At 36.1% G+C, this 19,847-nt stretch overlaps 1 long non-coding RNA gene and 1 pseudogene across 2 annotated transcripts in view; one reads left to right on the top strand and one right to left on the bottom strand.

Moving 5' to 3' along the window:
* Positions 1-1,559: 1,559 nt before the first annotated feature.
* Positions 1,560-19,847, top strand: part of LOC145502269 (uncharacterized) — a 28,928-nt pseudogene continuing 10,640 nt past the window's right edge. The window contains exons 1-3 of the transcript XR_014051301.1: positions 1,560-1,983; positions 7,496-7,600; positions 7,996-8,475. The product of XR_014051301.1 is annotated as an uncharacterized LOC145502269 (transcript). The remainder of the gene's footprint in view (positions 1,984-7,495; positions 7,601-7,995; positions 8,476-19,847) is intronic.
* LOC145502270 (uncharacterized) lies at positions 10,628-17,841 on the bottom strand. Its single transcript, XR_014051302.1, has 2 exons — positions 16,908-17,841; positions 10,628-14,038 (listed from the first exon to the last, which is right to left on the bottom strand). It is a non-coding gene; the product is annotated as an uncharacterized LOC145502270 (long non-coding RNA).

The raw sequence follows: 19,847 nt of genomic DNA on the forward strand, positions 1-19,847 counted from the left end.
TTAGAATTTAGAACTTTTGGAACTTGCACGTAAAAGATAATACAGACCCTCTTTAGTTGGGACGGTTTGTTGCCCCATTTTAGACCATGTGATGATACAGGTTGTGGCGTGTATATAAATGAATCATTTTTAAATGCATCAAAGACAAATTATCTACAGAATATCACGCGGTCTGAAACGGTAAAACAAACCGTTTAAGCTAAAGAGATCAATATTATAATTTTCTCCTTGATCATACAACAGCAAACGTTGGGTGGTTGTCAGCCTAGTCCTTCCATTTTGTCTTGTTTTGACGCAAGCATGTGAAGTGCACCACCTGCTCGTTGCATCAGCCTACTTCTTGCCTTTTGTGCTGTTTGCGTACAAGATACCTGGATCGATGAATTTTCAGAGAATATTTTTTTTTTTGTAAGTGACGTCGTCGATTAATTAAGGTAGAGTTAAGGCTCCTTGGTAAAGCATCCCGGTTTAATAGCCAAGGTGTATAAGTTAACAAACTTATGAGTGCATGATTTTCACAAGAAATCTATTTTTCACTTAAGGCACAAATATTCAACTGTTTGTACAACTGTACCTCGATAACGCAAGCGATGACATGCGAATAATTCAGAATTTCATAGCTGATAAGGTAACCAAAAAAAAACTACCACAAAGAAGGGTTACAATTTCTTTCTCGGAAAAGTTCAGAATAAGGTATAGTACATTTATCATGTGTTCCCGATCGACCAATATCGATTATAGCGTTAACGTTTCTTCTGTGACCGTCAGCTGTCAATTGGCCTAAGCCTTACATTAACCTGTCAATTTTGAAGTAAACTAGGTGGAATTATTACTTTCGATATTTCAGAGGCCTTTTATATAAACAACTCTTAAAAAAGTTAGTCGTTCGAAGATTGTTGGATATGCGCCGCTGAATCTCATTAATGGTGATTTTGGACACTCGTCAAATGTCCTTATATATAACTGCCAATTTTGTAGTAACGTAATGCTACCACAGGTAACGCTTGTATTCTACACACTCTTTACACTCTGCGAGGTTAAAATTTCCGATATTTTGAAGAGTATAATTTTTGTGCTGAAAAATTGCTGACTGTTTTTCGATTCCTCTGATATCATTATCATTACAATCACTGAAATAAAGCAACAAACAACAGATTAAAGCTAAACATTGGCTTAAATACAGAGCGAAACGATGAGCCGACAAAAACAAACAAACAAACAAACAAACAACTATCATATAATGCGCACTTTCCGAGAATAAGCAAACATGGCAATTAAAATCAAGAAAACAAAAAGCTTTGTTAATAAGGGTCAAATCGGGCTAGATTGCGTCAGATCAAATTGTATTCATAAAAAAAAAGTAAGTGAAAAAGTATACTGCCAATTTGATCTAGCGTGTCCCTTGCGTTACACTTGTTTGGTTTGCCAGTGTATTTCTGCGCACTAAACAAGTGACACTGAGATAAGATGTTAGACTATGGTGTCTTGTAAGCTGTAAAGGGATCTTGCATTTAAGAGAAATGACCTTTCAGGGCACAGGGATTTATCCCTTTCAAAGGGTTTTGTCCCTAATCAGAAAGCGGAAACGTTATCGTATAATCAATTCCGACAATCAATCATCGCCGAATAGTTGCTTCTAGATAATTTTGGATTCAATAATCAAACGCACAGAACAAATCCAGTCAGCAAACTACTCAACTGGAAGACTAACAGGGATACTCACAAAGACTGCATGGACATAATTCTGGCTGGCTCCAACAGCTGTTGTAGCTTGGCGAAAAAGCTTCCTAGTATGAGAAGGAACTACGACTACGACCGCAATTAACTGTGGTCCATTAGTTTCACAAGAACGGGAAAAACCCCTTTTCTTATTTTTATACAAGTAAGGAGGAAGATTTTCGCTTTTCCATCTTCCGGTCCAAACGCGTAGGCAAGAGGCTGTCGAAGCTGGAGGAATCTTGAAGCTGTTCCAAAGAATTGTGAGTACGTAACTTATACACAAGTAACTAGATTAGCCCACATACATGTTAGAATTCTAAAAATCTACCTCAGCGTGTATCACTGAGCAAATGAGACGAGTTTCAGAGCACTGACGAAGGCAACGCAATGGACGGTGTCTAGTCAAAACTGCATGTAGGTGACATGATTTCGCGAAACGATTTTGACGAAACGGTATTTAACGAATCCGTTTGGGGAAAGTGAAGAAAAGGGCATTAAATTTCGCGAAAGCGATATCGACAGCATTTTTTTTTTCTAAAATAAACCTGGACGTCATTAAACCTTTCAAAACAGACTGCATGGAACAAGTAAATATCTTCCTGCAGTTCGCAATGTTCCTAAACATCCAGGTATTCAGCACGAAAAGGGACCTTCTAGAGGAAGTCTTTAAGCCACTAACAACATCAGTTACATACGCCCGCCCTCTTCCATCCATTCGAAATTTCTGTCACTGTTTGTAACTCGATTCTGCCTCGAAGATTTCATATGAGTTTTCAGTACTATAATTCTCATAAATTTCATGATAATCATTACATAAATGAATATTTTTCTGACAAATGCTTTTTTGCTTTGCACGCACTGCAATATTGGGAGCTTGTCATTCAACCTTGATAATTTGCAACATTTATGCTCTCTGAATTATATTTGCCTTTCTCAATAGTGGGTCTTACTGAGATTGATGTTTGATTCTTTTTACACCAGAATCTCTGACATAATTGATGTCCATATCCCTCTCATACAACTCTCTAAACGTGAATTAAGAATGAAATCCAAGCCATGGATAACCACCTCAGTCTTTAAGGGTCTCGTTCAAAACAAAAAACAAACGTTTCAAGAAATACATGTATATTTCAACTAATTCTGTATATTGTCACACTAAATTCAAACTTTATAGAAATGAAATTAATCACTTACTAAAATTGAATAAAAACAGTTATTTTCATAATTATTTCCATGTAAATATGCTTGATTCTAAGAAAGTGTGGAAGGGGATAAGACAACTTGTTAATCTCAGATCTGACTCTACTCCCACTAAATTACTTGTCGAGGATCTTGAAATAAACGATCCTAGTTCAATGGCTGCAGATGCTTTTAACAATTTCTTTGCTAATATTGGATATAATTTGACAAAGAATATTCCTAGTGTAAATAAATCCCCCCTTCAGTAGCTCACAGTTCCATCCCAAGATAGTTTCTTTCTATTTCCCACAACACGGCAGTTGAAATTGAAAATGAAATTATTGGGCTAGTCTACAGGACCTTACAGCATACCAGTTGCTATTTTAAAAGCTACCAAACATGTTATATCTGCACCTCTAAAAATTATATTCAATGCGTCCTTTTCTACTGGAATTGTCCCAGATTTATTCAAAATAGCCAAGGTTAACCCTGTTTTTTAAAAAGGGTGAACAAGCAAATCTAAATTATTATCGTCCCGTTTCTATTCTCTCAATATTCAGTGAGCTGTCAGAAAAGCTATTGCATAAGAGAATATTACAATTTTTAGAGAAGAATAAAATAATTTATTGCAAACAGTGCAATGATTTTAGTAACTGCTCTGAAATACTAGATTTTCATCTATTTGCAGATGATGCCAATCTCTTTTATAAACACAAAAATCTTAAAGTCCTTGAATGCAAAGTAAACAATGAACTAGTAAATATTCATACTTGGTCAAGTGCCAACAAACTTTCACTTAATATTGATAAGTCAAACTTTGTCATTGTCTACCCTCCACAAAGAAAGTTACTTTTTCATGCCACACTCTCTTTAAGTGGCACAAACATAAACCAAGAGTATTCAAAAAATATCTAGGTTATATTATAATATATTCTAATTTATCATGGAAAAGTCAAATAAGCTACATTGCTATAAGATTGAGCGAATTATTGGGATTCTTTTAAACTTTGTTATATGTAAATTCAGATATTCTGGTTAAACTATATTATGCCTAAAAATATATCACTTCTTAACCCATGGTTTAATTTTGTTTTGTGTAACACCTATTCTTCAACCACCCTGCCTTTGTTTATTTTACAGAAGAGAGCAATGAGAGTGATGACTTTCTCTAAATTTCATGAGCATTCTAGTCCAATTTTCAAACACTTAAATATTGTTAAACTGCCTCACCTTGTCTTTCTTAATATTGTATAAATTTCATAATAGACGTCTACCATCTGTGTTTGATACTTTCTACTCAAGTCAATAAAAGACATAACTATAATACAAGAAGTGCTCCTAATATGTTCTATACTTTACCTAAAGTAAGAACAATTTATGGAATATTCGAAAATATTGGAACTCGATTAGTGAAAATTTGAAAACCTTCTCTTTTTCAAACTTAGAGGAATCAGTAAAAAGCGATCTTGTCAATGATTATTGGTTACTTGAGTCAAGTTACGCTAATTTTGGGATTTGCTAACAGCCAATAGATTTCATCGCTACTAAATGAACTTTGCAATAACAGTATGTTACCAGGAGTCCTACTCCTAACGACACACAATATCCTTATTGGGCCAGGATAGAAAGCAAAACGTGTCGTGACATATCAAAAGAGACATTAGCTTTGAAATGACGTCATAATATCAACACGCCACCGTCTACAATTTCTAACTTTCTGTTTCGTTTTGAACTAATATGCCGGCGTAGCACTGTCTTCTGACGGCTTTGGACTTCAGCGACTGCAGGTTCGTTTCTAGCTAATTTCAACTTGAAAAGGGCTGGATATGATAATTTAGTTCAGTAATTGTATGGTTTTAAACGAGACACTCGCTCGTAGACTGTGTGGATACCTCTTCATGCAGAGCTCTTCTTGAGTTGATATTTCCACAACTGGTCTAGGAAGAATCCGGCAGAATCCGGCAGAATAGTGGAGCGCTAAATTCGTTAGCATGAGCCTCCCACTCAATGCACAAGGCTTAGTAGCTCTGTACTAACCAACATCCTTGTGATAGTATCACGGTTGTTTGCCCGTCGTTCTTCTATGAGGCGAATGAAGCCTGCATTGTCAACTCACGCAACCACTGACTTCGAAACTATCGTCCTTTGAGTCAGGGTCAATTTGCCACATGTCGGGAGCGTCATTTAACCGTTCTAATAAGAACTTTATTTAGTCAGGAGTCGTTTTTGAGCGGGGCAGAAGGCCTTTAATGCTCCAAGCAGCAAGAGCGACTGTTTAGGGTGGAAAGTGCAATAGATGACACACCAGAACAAAGTGATTAGCAGTTCTTTACAAGTTAATGTGGTAACATTCTTAAGCGACGTGAAAATATTTAAGCAGGGAAATTAACGTAAATAGAGTGACATGACGCTTCGACGACTCCGTGTCATCATTGTCGAATGAATAAGTTAAAAATAAAAATAACGGCGAGGCATATTTATAGTACTTGGAATGTGAAAAGATAAATTAGCAAAACTTTCAAGTAAAAAGTTCCGCGCGTATGGAATTCGCTTGCTTATAAATATAAACACATCTTATAATGCTCTAAAACATTTTGTATAACAAACAGAATGCATTTTTAGAACATTAATCTACATGATAAGATTTTTTCACACACACACACATATATATATAAATTCTTTTTTTGTGAGTAGAACGTATTTCGTAGAGCGCTCAACTCAATCGATTGAGGAGCATCAACTATAACTTCAGAGAAGTTCAGGTCTCACGAGTAATCATCGTTTTATGATATATATATATAAAAATAGTACTGTCTGCAGTTATATATATATATATATATATATATATATATAGTTAAGTGTAAGATGAGGCGTCATGAAGCAAACTTCTAACTGCTCCGGCTTTTAATGTGATTAAAAGCCGGAACAGTTAGAAGTTTGCTTCATGACGCCTCATCTTACACTTAACTAAAATTCACATTGAAGCACGGTATCTATCTATCTATCTATCTATATATATATATATATATATATATATATATATATATATAGGCAGAATAATATGGTTTTCCAAACGGTGACTTCCAGTAGAAGGATCAAAAGATATATATAAAGTGTTAAATTTGATTTTCGTAAAACAGTGCTCAATACATCAGAGTAAAGCGAAGTATATAATGTGGGAGGAAAAACACAAATAAACTACACGTTCATCCCTACAAGCCTGTTTCGTGGTTGCCCACTCATCAGGGGATTTAATAAGAACAATCTTTACCACCGTTTATATACAATATAATTTACATAATATATGCAGCGCGAAATTTAACGGGTTAATTGTTTCGTAGGAGGGCTTTGTTTCTGTGGCGGCAAGATGATACGAGTCCATTACCTTTGTTAAGTGTTGATAGCTCGGGTTGGCAGATGATAAGGAATTTTTCTTTAAGGCAAAGGTTACATCTTTTGCTTGAGCTGTTATACGGCGAGTGTGATGAGAGAATGCGCCAGGAAATAAAGTGTTCGATGTTATTGTCTTTGAGGGTCCAGATGTGCTTGCTGAGTTCGGTCGAGTTTCTGTGTTTAGCGTGGCGGAATGATGCGGTGTGGTTTCTGTATCTAGTTTTGAAGTCGCTCTCTGTGAGTCCAATGTACGTTTCTGCCGTGTTGTTGTCTTTGCGTGTTACGGTGGCTTGGTATATTACAGATGATTGTAGGCAGTTTCCGTCGAGCGGGCATGCGTTCTTTTGTCGGCAGTTACATGACTTTTTGTTGTTGATGGTAGCGGCGGCGGCGGTGTCATCAGTCGGCATAGATGCAGTTAGGATGCGTTTGTTATGGTTGTCGATTATTTGTTTTGTGTTGTTCATGCAGCTGTAGCTGATCTTAATGGTGTTTCGGTTAAAGATCTTTCTTAGCTTGTGATCTTAGCTTGTGATCTTATAAACGGTGGTAAAGATTGTTCTTATTAAATCCCCTGATGAGTGGGCAACCACGAAACAGGCTTGTAGGGATGAACGTGTAGTTTATTTGTGTTTTTCCTCCCACATTATATATATATATATATATATATATATATATATATATATTTTTTTTTTTTTTTTTTTTTTTTTTTAGGTTTTCAATCTTTTCAGATCATCGTTCGCAGTAGTAAGAACCTAGAGATAAACGTGCGAACGAGGGTGTCACTATCAAGCGACGAAACAATGAACAATCCTTTTGCCCCAACTTATTCTAACTGAAAGGTGACTAACGGCTATGCCTCTTAATTAACCTCCGATTAACATTTTCGACGTGCACTCATTGCTGAGATAGTCGAAGCCATTTGTAATTTTAGGCGACAAGCGTAGAACAAGAGTTTTGCGATCTTTCGTCTTTTAAATTTAGAACACGTTTATTAGCGAAATCCAGCTGTGACTTGTAGGTGAGATAGTTAGCTAGAATAGATAGATATTACATTTGCCATGTAGCTAAGATTCTTGCAAAAGACTACTTTGTTCTGTTTCTTTTTGGTGAAATTGATACTTTTGTGTGAAAACGCCGTGCAACTTTTCTTACTTCCTTAAGAGCCTGGCATTTGTTAACATTGTTTTACTTTTTATCATAGGCAGGAAGACGATTCCCGATATAGCCATGAGTCCCATGTGGTGCTGGATTTGTTTGCTGTTTTTCCTGGCGCTTGTTAACATGGAAATTATAACCATCAATAAAGGTAAATTGACAAAGGATGTAACAAATTCATGACCAACGGGAAGTTAAGAAAGACTACCCTTAATGACAAAATAATGATGATGATGATGATGATGATGACGATGGCAATGATGCTGGTAATGATGAAAATAATAAACGAAATGATGCGTGATTCAGACACTTTAGACACTTATTTTTTTTCAGTAGACTTCGGGGAGGGGAAAGAGAAAAATAACTTTTAATTTAAGGACGAATTTTTGCTAATGAAATGTTCCCGTGTTTAGCGTGATTAATGAAACGTTGTTTAACTTTAGGCAAAATTTTGGAATTATGCCAGCTTCTTGTCAGTATATGGTTAGTTTCACCCGTTAGCCGGTTATTAACTGAAGAGTTAATTTGTCTGATTTGTCTTTATAGGGAAACGCAAAGCAAAAGCTTTACTTACTTTAGAACTTCACTATCTAGCCAAGCAATGTACGGAAGAAAAGCACGCCTTCGTTGCCAGCGACTTCATGGAACTTTTTACAAAACTCTTGGGTACTATTGGAGGTTGTGATGGAAGTGAAAAATGCGCCATTGAAAATGTACAAGTGGAATGCGAAGAACGGAGCGTTACTCTTCGCCGTACGGACATATTTGGTATCGAACAGGCTTCTAAAGTTCCCGTTACGGTGAAATTCGCTTTAAGAGTCCCACTGCCAAGCAATACATCCGTGGTTGGTCAGAACCAGGCAACTCAACAGATATCCAGTAACGTTCTAGCACCCCTGAATGAAACAAACCTGACTTTGAACATTAGTGGAGTTGTGTTGGAATATAACCCATCAAAACCACCGGTGGTACGAATAGTTGGTCTTGTCTGTGACAAAGGGCAAGTTCTTAAGGGAACAAATTGCGGTAAGACCTGAATATAAGCAACTAAAACTCTTGTTTTTTTTTTATCCTATTACGTTCAAATATAAGATCCAAGATTTTAGTACACGCCTTATCTTGGGATGACGACCTGAAGATCCCTTACACCTTTGAAATTAGTTCATATTCTTGCAGTTGCGATCAGGGAGACTGGAGGTTTGAATTAAGGGAAGATTTCGCTTCCCCCTACGGTATATCACTTAAGAGTCGCACTTTTCTTCATATTTATTATATGGTGGTGTCTCACAAGGACTGGGAACTACTATATACTTGAATTTGAGTGGTTGAAATTGACTTTTATCGCGGTCTAGCTAGATTTTCCCATTTAGACCGGCATGAAGACCGGTAATATATTGCGGTGAAAAAGTTGCAAACTAAAATACAAGAATATTGACAATTTTCTTCTAAAAATATCAGTGGAGGTGCCAAAAAGCCTAATGAGGAATAAAGGTAAAGAGAACGAAAAAACTTTGGTAGATTTAAGTTTAGCTCATCGCCGTTCGCAAGCAAAATTAGTCAGCTAGTATAAGCCACAGTTACATTAAACATTTTTTTGTTGTTGTTGTTTGCTCTAAAACACCAGTGAATGACTTTCCTTGGGAAGGTTTGAGAGTTTGAAAATTTTGGCAAGCTTAGTCTATCTGTATGGAAGAATCTTGACTTCGGTGGTGTGTACACACCGAACTGTGTTCGGTCTGTACTCACAACCTCGGGTCAAGTTTCTTCCATACATATCCCCTGCTCGGTCAGTAAGAGCTTTTAAAATGCGTGCCCATGTGCGATGCCATTACGCTATTTTGATTGTTAAGAAAGAGGGTTCTGGGTAAGTGAATGAGTGAGAGAGTGAGTGTGTGAGTGGTAATAATTGTAGCGGAGTTCCTGCGCGCCGAAGGCGGGCGAGCAGAGCCCCATACCTTAGAAAATTTGGTAACCCATCGATCTGAAAAATTTTGGTTGTCACGTGACTGTCCGTACGTACGTACGTACGTCTGTCCGTGCGTCAATACCTTGAAAACTTAGAGAGTAGCACCATTACCATAGCTACATCTTTGATTTTAGGCGTCCACGCTATTGTTAATTGACAGCTGTCACTACAAGCTATCCGCTGACCAGTATTATGTGACTATATCGCGGGCTCAGGTTTAGAGCTCATCGGGGTTGCATCTTTTTAAGTTGACCGCTGACCAGTTACTGGTTTAACGCCTGGACCGCGGGCTCAAGTCACGTTATTTCTCCGGAGGAGAAGGAAGGAGTACTCGCAAAGGCAAAATTTCAGCGCAAATTAACCCCTGGTACGTTGTTGACTGTTCTTCTGACATATTCCTTCTACAATCGTCTCTTGGAAAGTCCCTGATATATTGCGTACGTAATTTCTACAATCTTGGTTAGGCTTGTTGGGTATAGTTTGTTAAAATTTGACTGGAAGGAATAGCAAAACCACACGCTGAACAACTGCATGCTCACAATCGATCATTTTTTGAGTTTCTGATCCAAGAAAAAATAATTCTCTTTTTCCTTTATCGTCAGTTATTGCAATCGGGAGCTCCGCTTTTAGGCTTGGTTAAATCTATATATTACTCTTTATTGTGCCTTACTCTCCAAAGGGAGGTATTGGTCAAAATACAACAAAGGTTTGAACATTAACTAACAAAAATACAAAATAACATTTACCATATCGTTATACAATTAATTAAAATAATTCATAGCGTTCATTACATTTGTGAACCAAGAATCTCCTTCCTTTTTTGAAACATTGGATGGATACATTTTCCTATAAACTCTAGATGTACCCGTGTTTTCTGCTCTAAGTAAATATTTTGTCTTTTCGTTATCACTTAAACTGGGGTAATGGGTGTCAGCGTTTGCAATATGTGAGTGCAGCTCACGTCTTAATGTGATATACCCCCGACAATACATCAAGAAATGTTGTTCATGCTCTATGCAATTTTCTTTGCATACTAAACATGTGAGTGTGTGAATGAGTGAGTGAGTGAGTGAAGAAAACCTTTATTTAAGTGTCAATGTGTCAATCAATCAATCAATCAATCCTTTATTTGTTTGAGCAGGTTTATAATTACAAGATTGAATGAACAATATTGAATCGGCAGCCAAAATGCTGATGTGGACCTGCTTATAATAGTAAAATAACTAAGATAAAAATAAAACAATAATTCGAATTAAAATACCTTATTAACTTAATAATAAATAAAATTATGTCTTGTTTGAAATCAAAATGGCTTCTTTATTAAAAGAAAATTGGAGGATGTCTTTAGAACATTTTCCTAAAATTGATTTAAAGCCTTCTTTACTAATATTAGAAAATTTGACTATTCTATTCAGAAAATTCCAAATAGTTGGTCCCCTGTATTGTAAGGAACTTCTTCCTAATTCTGTTTTCACCCTAATAATATTAAATTGGTTACTGAGTCTTTTAGATCTTTTTGATTTAGAAAAGAAATCTAAAATTTGTATAGGAGCAGACCCTGTGAAGACTTGATGCATCTTAAGTCATATGCGTCTCTTATATAAATAGTTAATAGGAAGCCACCTACATTGAGACAGGCATAAACTACCTTCTAATGAAGACGGAAGATGATTAATAATTCGGCATGCTCGGGCATGAATATGATCTAATTCGTTAAGTAATGATTGGGAACAATTTCCCCATATTGATAATCCGTAGGTCACACTAGGTATAATTGTTTTAAAGTATATTTCTACTAGAACTGACTTGGGTAAATACAACATTCTTCTTAAAGCACCGACCACTGGAAAAGTTGAAAATTTACAGAGTATGTAAATAACATGTAATTAACATGTAAATAATCAAAAAGAGACTGTAAAGAATAATTTACATGATTTTTCCCCATTTTACATGTTTTGGAGGTTTCATGTAAAAAAAACATGTAAATATTTCAAGTGAAACATGTAAATGATGAAGAAAACACTGTAAATGTTTCAAAGCAAAGGGCTAAGATCATGTAAATAACATGTGAACTGTTCCTGCAAATACTGTAAATAGCCTGTAAATTTCTTGTGATTCAACCTGGAAACCCGTAAATAACATGTAAATTTAATACAGGGAGGCTGCCATAATACAGCAAATAACATGTAAATAAAAAAGGGGAGGCTGTAAACAACATGTAAATAAAAAAGGGAGGCCGTAAATAACATGGAAATGAAAACAGGAGCCTGTAAATAACGTGTAAATCAAAAAATAGAGCCTGTAAATAACATGTAAATCAAAAAAGGGAGCCAGTAAATAACGTGTAAATCGAAAAAGGGAGTCTGTAAATAACATGTAAATCAAAAAAGAGCCCATAAAGAACATGTAAATCGAAAAAGGGAGCCTGTAAATAACATGTAAATCGAAGAAGGGGGCGTGTAAATAACATGTAAATCGAAAAAGGGAGCCTGTAAAAAACATGTAAATCGAAAAAGGGAGCCTGTAAATAACATGTAAATCAAAAAAGGGAGCCTGTAAATAACCTGGAAATGGAAACAGGGAGCCTGTAAATAACATGGAAATCAAAAAAGGGAGGCAGAAACCCTGTACGATAAATAACTTGTAAATAATAACTTGAAGAAAAATGCATGGAATGTACTGTTTTATTGCAATCAAATCTGTTGACCTTAATTATAATAGTAGAAAATATGTAAATTTAGACAGTCAGAAATTTATTGCAATCAGAACAAACTCAGTAAAATTCAAATAGTTTTTATATGCCATGAATAAGGTTTACAATGTATACATTGCAACAAATAAAACATGTTTTCTTTTCTTTCTATCCATAACAAGACGACTTAAATGTAATTTTGTGCATGGCCAAAATATTTTAAAATACCATGACTGAGCTCCTTTAACCGAATTCAAGCACTTTTCAAGAAGACTACTAACATTCAAGACCTTTTCAAGATTGTGCAAAACCATGTCATATTCAGCTCTATTTAATTCATAAATAATAAAATGATTAAGAAGCATACTGTTGTCAGCTACAACTAGTAAAAATTTTGCAATTTAGGTGTATTACTAAATTAAAATTGTTTGCAAATGGATACCTGTCTTAAATATATACTAAATTCACAAAGTCAAATGTAACAGAATGATAACACCTTTGTCATAAAATGAATGAATAAACCGTTTTTTTTTCTTACTAAGTAATTAATGTAGGATTAAATTAGCCTTAATAATTATTATGAAAAATGTGGGAGGCACGTTGGCCTCATAGTTACATGTGGTGCGCTCAATTCCTGATCGAGCGGTCAGGGTTCAAGCTCTAGGCGGGTACATTCTGTTGTGTTGTTGGGCAACACACTTTACTCACAGTGCCTCTCCACCTAGGTGTATAAATGGGTACCAGCGAATTTAATGCTGGGGTAACCCTGCAATGGACTGGCATCTCATCCAGGGGGAGTAGAAATAGTCTTAGTCACTTCCTGCTACAGAAAGTGGGATACGCTCCAGCTTGTTGGGCCACATGGCTCGTATGCAGACTTTACCTTTACCTTATTATGAAAATTACTGCAATGTAAGTGTGAAGTATTGATCAACTTTTTTCATAAAGTGAATTGTTCTTTTGAAATAAAAGAAAATAGGGAGAAAAAACATTTACCACAAGATAGAGATTGACATTTTAAATTCATCATAAAAACATTCATGCCAAAGGAATACTACATTTCATAACATAAAACAAGGCTTCTGACATCTTTAGGCTATGTTTACAAAGTCACAGTTTCTTTCTTTTTCCAAAACTGTACGGAATCCAACCAGTACAAGCATTTTGGACCCCTGACAAAACATTCACTGTAAACAATATTCAAAATTTTACTTTTTCTTTTTGTGATAAAAAAACTGAGCTGTAAAAAAAAAACATTCATAGGAGCGTGTTGAAATTGAAAGGCCTATCTAGTACCATAGTTCCCATAACATATCATAAGTTAATAAATTATTGTTGTGGTACTACATGTATGTAAACATAGCCTTTGCTTTTTATGATGAAATCTTATAGCTGCTGTATTGAACAATAAGTATCAACCTAGCAATCTATGATATTTAACTTTAATGCTAATTCACCAACACAGGTACAGAGTAGGTGATACTTCAAAGCATTAAAAATAATGCTTAAAGTGGTTGAATTTATGCCAGAAAGCTGCCAGAGCATATCGAAGTGTTGAAGGTCACCATGTTAGACTGTAATGCACCAGGGGCCCATTTCTCAAAGGTCCCAAAAAGTTTTCGCACCCAGAAAGCCATACCAAAATCTGAAATCTTATGCTTACAGAGCTGTTTTATTCGCTTATTCTCAATATGAACAGAGGTTTCCTTCACACAAGAAGTTTCAGGCATATACAGCTCTTAGTTTTTAGACACAGCTCAATTAAAGATGGCTTTGTGGGTCCGAAACGTTTCCAGGGCCTTCAAGAAATGGGCCTTGGACCCCTTATAGAGTCATAATTACTGTAGAATTCTCAGTGGCTGATTTTTTCCTGATCAAGCATCAATGCCAAGGAGTATGCATGTATTGACCACTCTCAATTTTACTTCATCCTACAAGTAACATAAAACATTTCGTTAAATCAGATAAGTTATGTCTGAGTATGAATCAGCAAATTCTGTATATCAATCAGCGAATATTACACTGGAGTTATTATTTTGTTTCTTATCATTCCAATTTATACTGTGACCTTTGAAGTCGGACTGTAGCCCGTCATGTTGACCGGCCAAAGTAATTTTAGCTCGGTCACCTCTCGTTTCTGACCGGTCAAGATATTTACGAAAAAATCAAGTACACGTAATGTGAGCCAAATTAAACCCACAATATAGTTTGTTTGTTCCGGTCACTGCTAGACCATTTAAAAATTGGCTTAATATTTTTCTGAACGGATTTAACCCCAGTCACTCGAATGGCATTCCTATAGATCTTGAACGCATGACATACAGCAAGCAAATGGTCTTTAGCCGTTCGAACAGATACATGTATGCATTGGTGTATTGTTTCGTTAGAGGTCATAATAAAAAAGAGATTAAAACTCTCAGATTTACAGCTGGGGATTTGATTGTTTATTCAAGAATGAACAACGTGACTGTCTCAACATGACATGACTGGTCAACATGACCGGCAAGTGAAGTTTTTGGCCGGTCAAGTCACCATTCTGGCCAGACATTGCCTGTTGACCGGCCATTATTTTAAGCCCTGAATATTAATCAATCAAACAGATCTTACATCTACATCTGTAGCTATTGTGTGACAAAAACTGAATGTCAGAGGATGTAGAAGAACTAAACTCAAAATCTGTGACAGCAAATATTCAATATTCACTATCTTCTACATTGTAATATTCGTGCACAATAAATCAAACTCCTATCAAACAATGTTTAAATAATAAGTCAAGTTATTTGCAGGCACAATTTGATTGTTTCTTACGTGGACTTATGCTCTATTGGTGGACAAAGGTACAGATGATGCCATAAATGTTTGTTTTTGTTTCTTTGTTATGTATTACGAAGCAGATAGATTCTATGTTGTCGTGCATCTGTTCAGTAATAGATCACAGAAGACATCAAAATGTGGTAAGAACATCAGTGACACATGCCTGAAAAATTCACAGATTCTGTGACACACTCTGGTAATGGCTTATGTGAATATTTTTTGTTTTTACCACATTTTGATGTTATCTGTGATCTACTCAAGGCAGGAAAAAACCCAGGTCTGATTTCCTCAGCCAAGTAAATTTTGCTCTTGGGCAAGTGAAAATAGAAGTTCAGTGGCCCCGTGGGCAAGTGAAATTACAATGTAGCCTCAGTAGTCTTGTGAGTCTGACTAAAAATGCCAACTTGGTAAATGATAATTTCCAGTCATTCCATTTCAAAACTTAAGACCTAAAGATTAGTTAATTATTAGGTTGAAAGCAAGAATTAGTTAGGAATCCAAGCGTACTTCATTTGCATTTGTCCTCTGATTTCCTTACCGGCCACTACACTGGCAACTAATATTTAAGTGGGGGCAAGTGAAAACTGAAATTGACTGGCCCACTGGGCAAGTGACTTACAATTTTTTTTCCTGCCCTGCTACAGATGCATGAACAGATGCATGACACATGAAACCTACATGTATTTGATAAGAGCCCAATTTCGTACAAGTAAAATATACAGCTGTAACAGGGCTCTAAAGTGCTGTCTGGTCATCCCAGGGTAAGGCAATCGATTGAAATCGATCCATAAATTGATATAAGTCAATAAATTGAAATTAATGTAAGTGTTATCAGTGCTATCAATTGAAAGAAATTCATACTCACAGGATACAGAAGTTTCAAGTTATCGATTTGATTTTACCTAATTTATCAGTCATTAGAGAATCAATTGAAAGTTGATCTCTCTTTGTTAGTTCACATAAACTGTAGAATAATTGTGTCCCTCAACACAATGTTTGATTGTAACTTTTTTTATGTAGATTTCAAAGGCACTACCAAAGACCCCCCAAAACATAGTCCCCGATACATGTATGCCAGCAAAATATTCTGTCTACAAGATACAATGTTGTTTTTATGCAATTGTATTCATGATTCCATATTTCACTTTATATCTTTTGTTCATTTCTTCCTTATTAATGTTGCTTAAAAGATAAGCTAGTATCAGCAAAATTGATAATGCTTATTGAAAATTTGATCACAATCGATTACTCATGACAAATCCTTTTATTGATTTCTTTCATTGACTAATTTCTATTGATTGTTATGAAATAATCGATTGACTATACTGTGTCGTCCAAAACAAGTAGATTTTCCTGCCTGGGCAAGTTACTCTTCCTTTTTTTTTCAAGTCCTGTGTAGTTTTCATGACAGTTTGAGGTACATGTATACCTCTTTATAAAGTATCGTAGTGTTTTTTTTTTTTTTTTTTTTTTTTTTTTTTTTTTTTTTTTTTTTTTTTTGTGAAAGAAAATTCCACAACATTTAACTTACTATCAGCACCAGTGGGTGCAATGTCCATGTACAGTTTTGTATAACAGCATATTGTAACTTGTTTGTAGGTACAACTGTAGACACTTGAGTAACTTCAGAATACTTACACTAGCATAACAGAAATTTCTCTGCTGAAGATGGCATATCACATTTTAGCTTACTAGCATTCACATCTGAGGGCAACATAACCTTACAAGAGCATGCATCAGAAGGAATCATAAGGTGCATATAAGCCAATAACAAATGTCGCATGCTCTTACTCAGTTATCGAGAACAGATAATAACAGATAATAAAGCTCTTTATGCACGGCAGGCAAACATCACCAAAGTCGATACCACAAGCAATGTAACTTCTCCTTGATAATGACACATTCACAACCAAAGGCAAAACGAAATGTATACGTATCTTGACGTTACTTTACTCTACTCGTTCAATTTATGCAAAACTTGCTTACCTGTTGTTGTTGTTGTTGCCTGTAATCGCTGTTTTCAGCTTCTGGGTAACGGAAAACTTTGCCTTGAAACCGTGCACGGTGACGAAGCGAAGGTAGAGTGGATTTTGGCCCGCTAAAACAGAGCTCGAGTTCGATGTAAGTTCCAACGAACTGCTAAACATGGCAGGAGAACCGAGAGAACCTGGTACCTAACATGAAGACCGCTGATTGCTGCTTGTTGGAGATCGGGCACTCACAAGGCTGGTATGCTTTTATAAAGGACTGGGATAACAGTGATGGCAATGAAAGCACAAAACGGTAGAAATCACCAAAAACAAAAACCAAAAAAAGCAGTGAACATGCAAGGGCAGACTTAGCTGTATTAATCTTACTTGTAGAATGTTCATGATTGGAAATATTTAACGCTCTAAATCGATGATATTTCATTCATTGTCAACGGTTCAGGGGCACAATTGTGACCTCGAACTTTCGCGATATGAGAAATTTAATGTCTGTTGTTTTCGGATTGTTAAAAATGTCATTTTGGGTACCGAAAAAAAGTCAGCTATCATTTTCGGAAAGGCGATAAGACCTAACGTTTTCGGGAAATGGACAAAAAAGCCCTAATAAGTTCGAGAATACTCAAGCTCCTCTAGAATAACCGAACAGATACTTTTTTTTTTTTTTGCGCAACCTAAAATTAGCCTACAGAGCTTTGAAAGTACACCAGATAGCCTAAAACAGCGTTTAAAAGCATTCGAGAGAAAACGGTCGCTGGGTGTCCCTTATGGTTCCCTGCCTAACCTAACTCCGCGTCAGTTCAAACTCGGTCACCAAGGCTCTTTCCGTTTTGAACTCACACAACACGTGACGCTTTCATGGTCCTTCATGAATAAACACGTACGTGTCCGAGAATTAATTTTTCTCTTTTCTAGAGACGTAAGCTTGGGACGCCTGCATGGCGGGCCTTTGAAAGGTGCCATTTATATGTTCTCGGTTACCCGAGACAACCCTTCCTCTCCCCCCACCCCCCCCCCCCCAAGTTTACCCTGGCCTGGGTAACTTTTCATTTATTTCTTTGCAAAATCCAACCAACCGTTTACAGGAGGATCGCAAACCTGTCGGTAACTTGGAATTTGCATCATTTGAACGGTCTCCGTTGATTGAACCGTTACACCAGAGTTATATTAAATAAGCCCTTTTTTCCATTACAGGGTTTTTGCAGGGTTTAGGCAGGCCTTCTCTTAAATTTAGATCTTTTTTTTTCTAAGAGTCTCCATTTTACATTAACATGGTCTTTACACTTTTTCGAAAAGCACTCATTATCTCATTTAAATTGTTTTCACAGCCTTTGCAAGGTCCCCCTTTTTAATTTACATGTTTTTAACAGGCTATTTACAGCCCCCCACCGCACCCGTGCAACTTCTAAGTTTCCCATTTACATGGTTTTTACATGTTTCTTACAGGCTCTCTTTCTTTCATTTGCATTGTTTTTACGTGTTTCTTACAGACCCCCTTTTTTCATTTACATGCTTTTTACATGTTTCTTACAGGCCCCCTTTTTTCATTTACATGGCTTTTACATGTTTCTTACACGCCCCCTTTTTTCATTTACATGGTTTTTACATGATGTTCTTACAGGCCCCCTTTTTTCATTTACACGACTTTTACATGTTTCTTACAGGCCCCTTTTTTTCATTTACATGGCTTTTACATGTTTCTTTCAGGCCCCCTTTTTTCATTTACATGGTTTTCACTGGGTTACAAACATAGCATTTCCAGACTTTTTACAGCATTCGCTTGAATTATTTACACGTTTCTCACATGGTTTAGCAAAGCAATTTACATGTTTTTTACAAAGGCAGATACTGTAAAAGTGCGTAAAACATTTTACAGGTTTTTACATGTTCTTCAAATGATCATTGCAGACAAAGACAATGTAAATCATTATTTACAGAACATTTACATGTTGTACTAAAAGCTGTAAATTTCCTGTAATTTTATTTTACAAAACCCTAACATGTAAATTGTAATTTACTAAAGAATGTAAATCAAGATTTACATACTGTAAATTAAAATTGACATGCCCATGTAAATTTTCAACTTTTCCAGTGGACTTTTTTGGAAAAAGAGGTCTTAACTATATCTACATGGGCATGCCAAGAGAGATTTTTATCAATCGTAACACCTAGGCAAGTGGTAGAATTAACAAATTTCACAAAGCCAGAGCCAAAGTGTAATTGCTGCGAAGGACCAAAAAACTCTCGTTTTTTTTTTAATCATAGCTTCAGTTTTTACAGGGTGGATTGTCAATTTATTTAAAGTGCTCCACATAGATATCTGTGCCATAAGGCCGTTTAGAGATAAGATGACTTGGTCAACACTTGAGCCAATTGTATAAATTGTGGTGTCATCAGCATACATCAAGATGGAGCCATCTTGATAGTAATAGTAGATAGTGAACAGTCTTGGGCCAAGTAAGGATCCTTGAGGGACACCAAATTTAATAGGGAGAAGAGCAGATCTTTGGTTGTTTACTTCAGGCCAGAGATACCAACAGCATTTAGCTTTAAGGGTAGAATTTCATGTGACACAGTGTCAAATGCTTTCTGGAAGTCAATAAAGATAGGTCCAACAGATAAACCTTTATCCATAGCTAGTTTCCACTTTTCTGTCATGGTAAGAAGCAAATCCTCTGAAGCCTACATAGACATTGGGGACACTGGTAAAAAAAAAAAAGCAACACCAATAGACATACGGTACTTATAAAATAAGTGCCGTATGGGTAAGCATGTGTTTGTTTAGAGGTACGGGACAGCAAGTGTCGGGTTTCTTCTGCAAAAAAATAATGTGCATTCAGTATTATTTTCTGACGATGGGGAGTAGTACATTGAGTTATGTATTATTTAAGAAATAGGAAACATGTACCGTGTTTCTATCGAGTAAAAGGAACACGAGTGG

This window comes from Orbicella franksi, chromosome 11 (genome assembly GCF_964199315.1).
Source record: "Orbicella franksi chromosome 11, jaOrbFran1.1, whole genome shotgun sequence".
Lineage (NCBI taxonomy): Eukaryota > Metazoa > Cnidaria > Anthozoa > Scleractinia > Merulinidae > Orbicella > Orbicella franksi.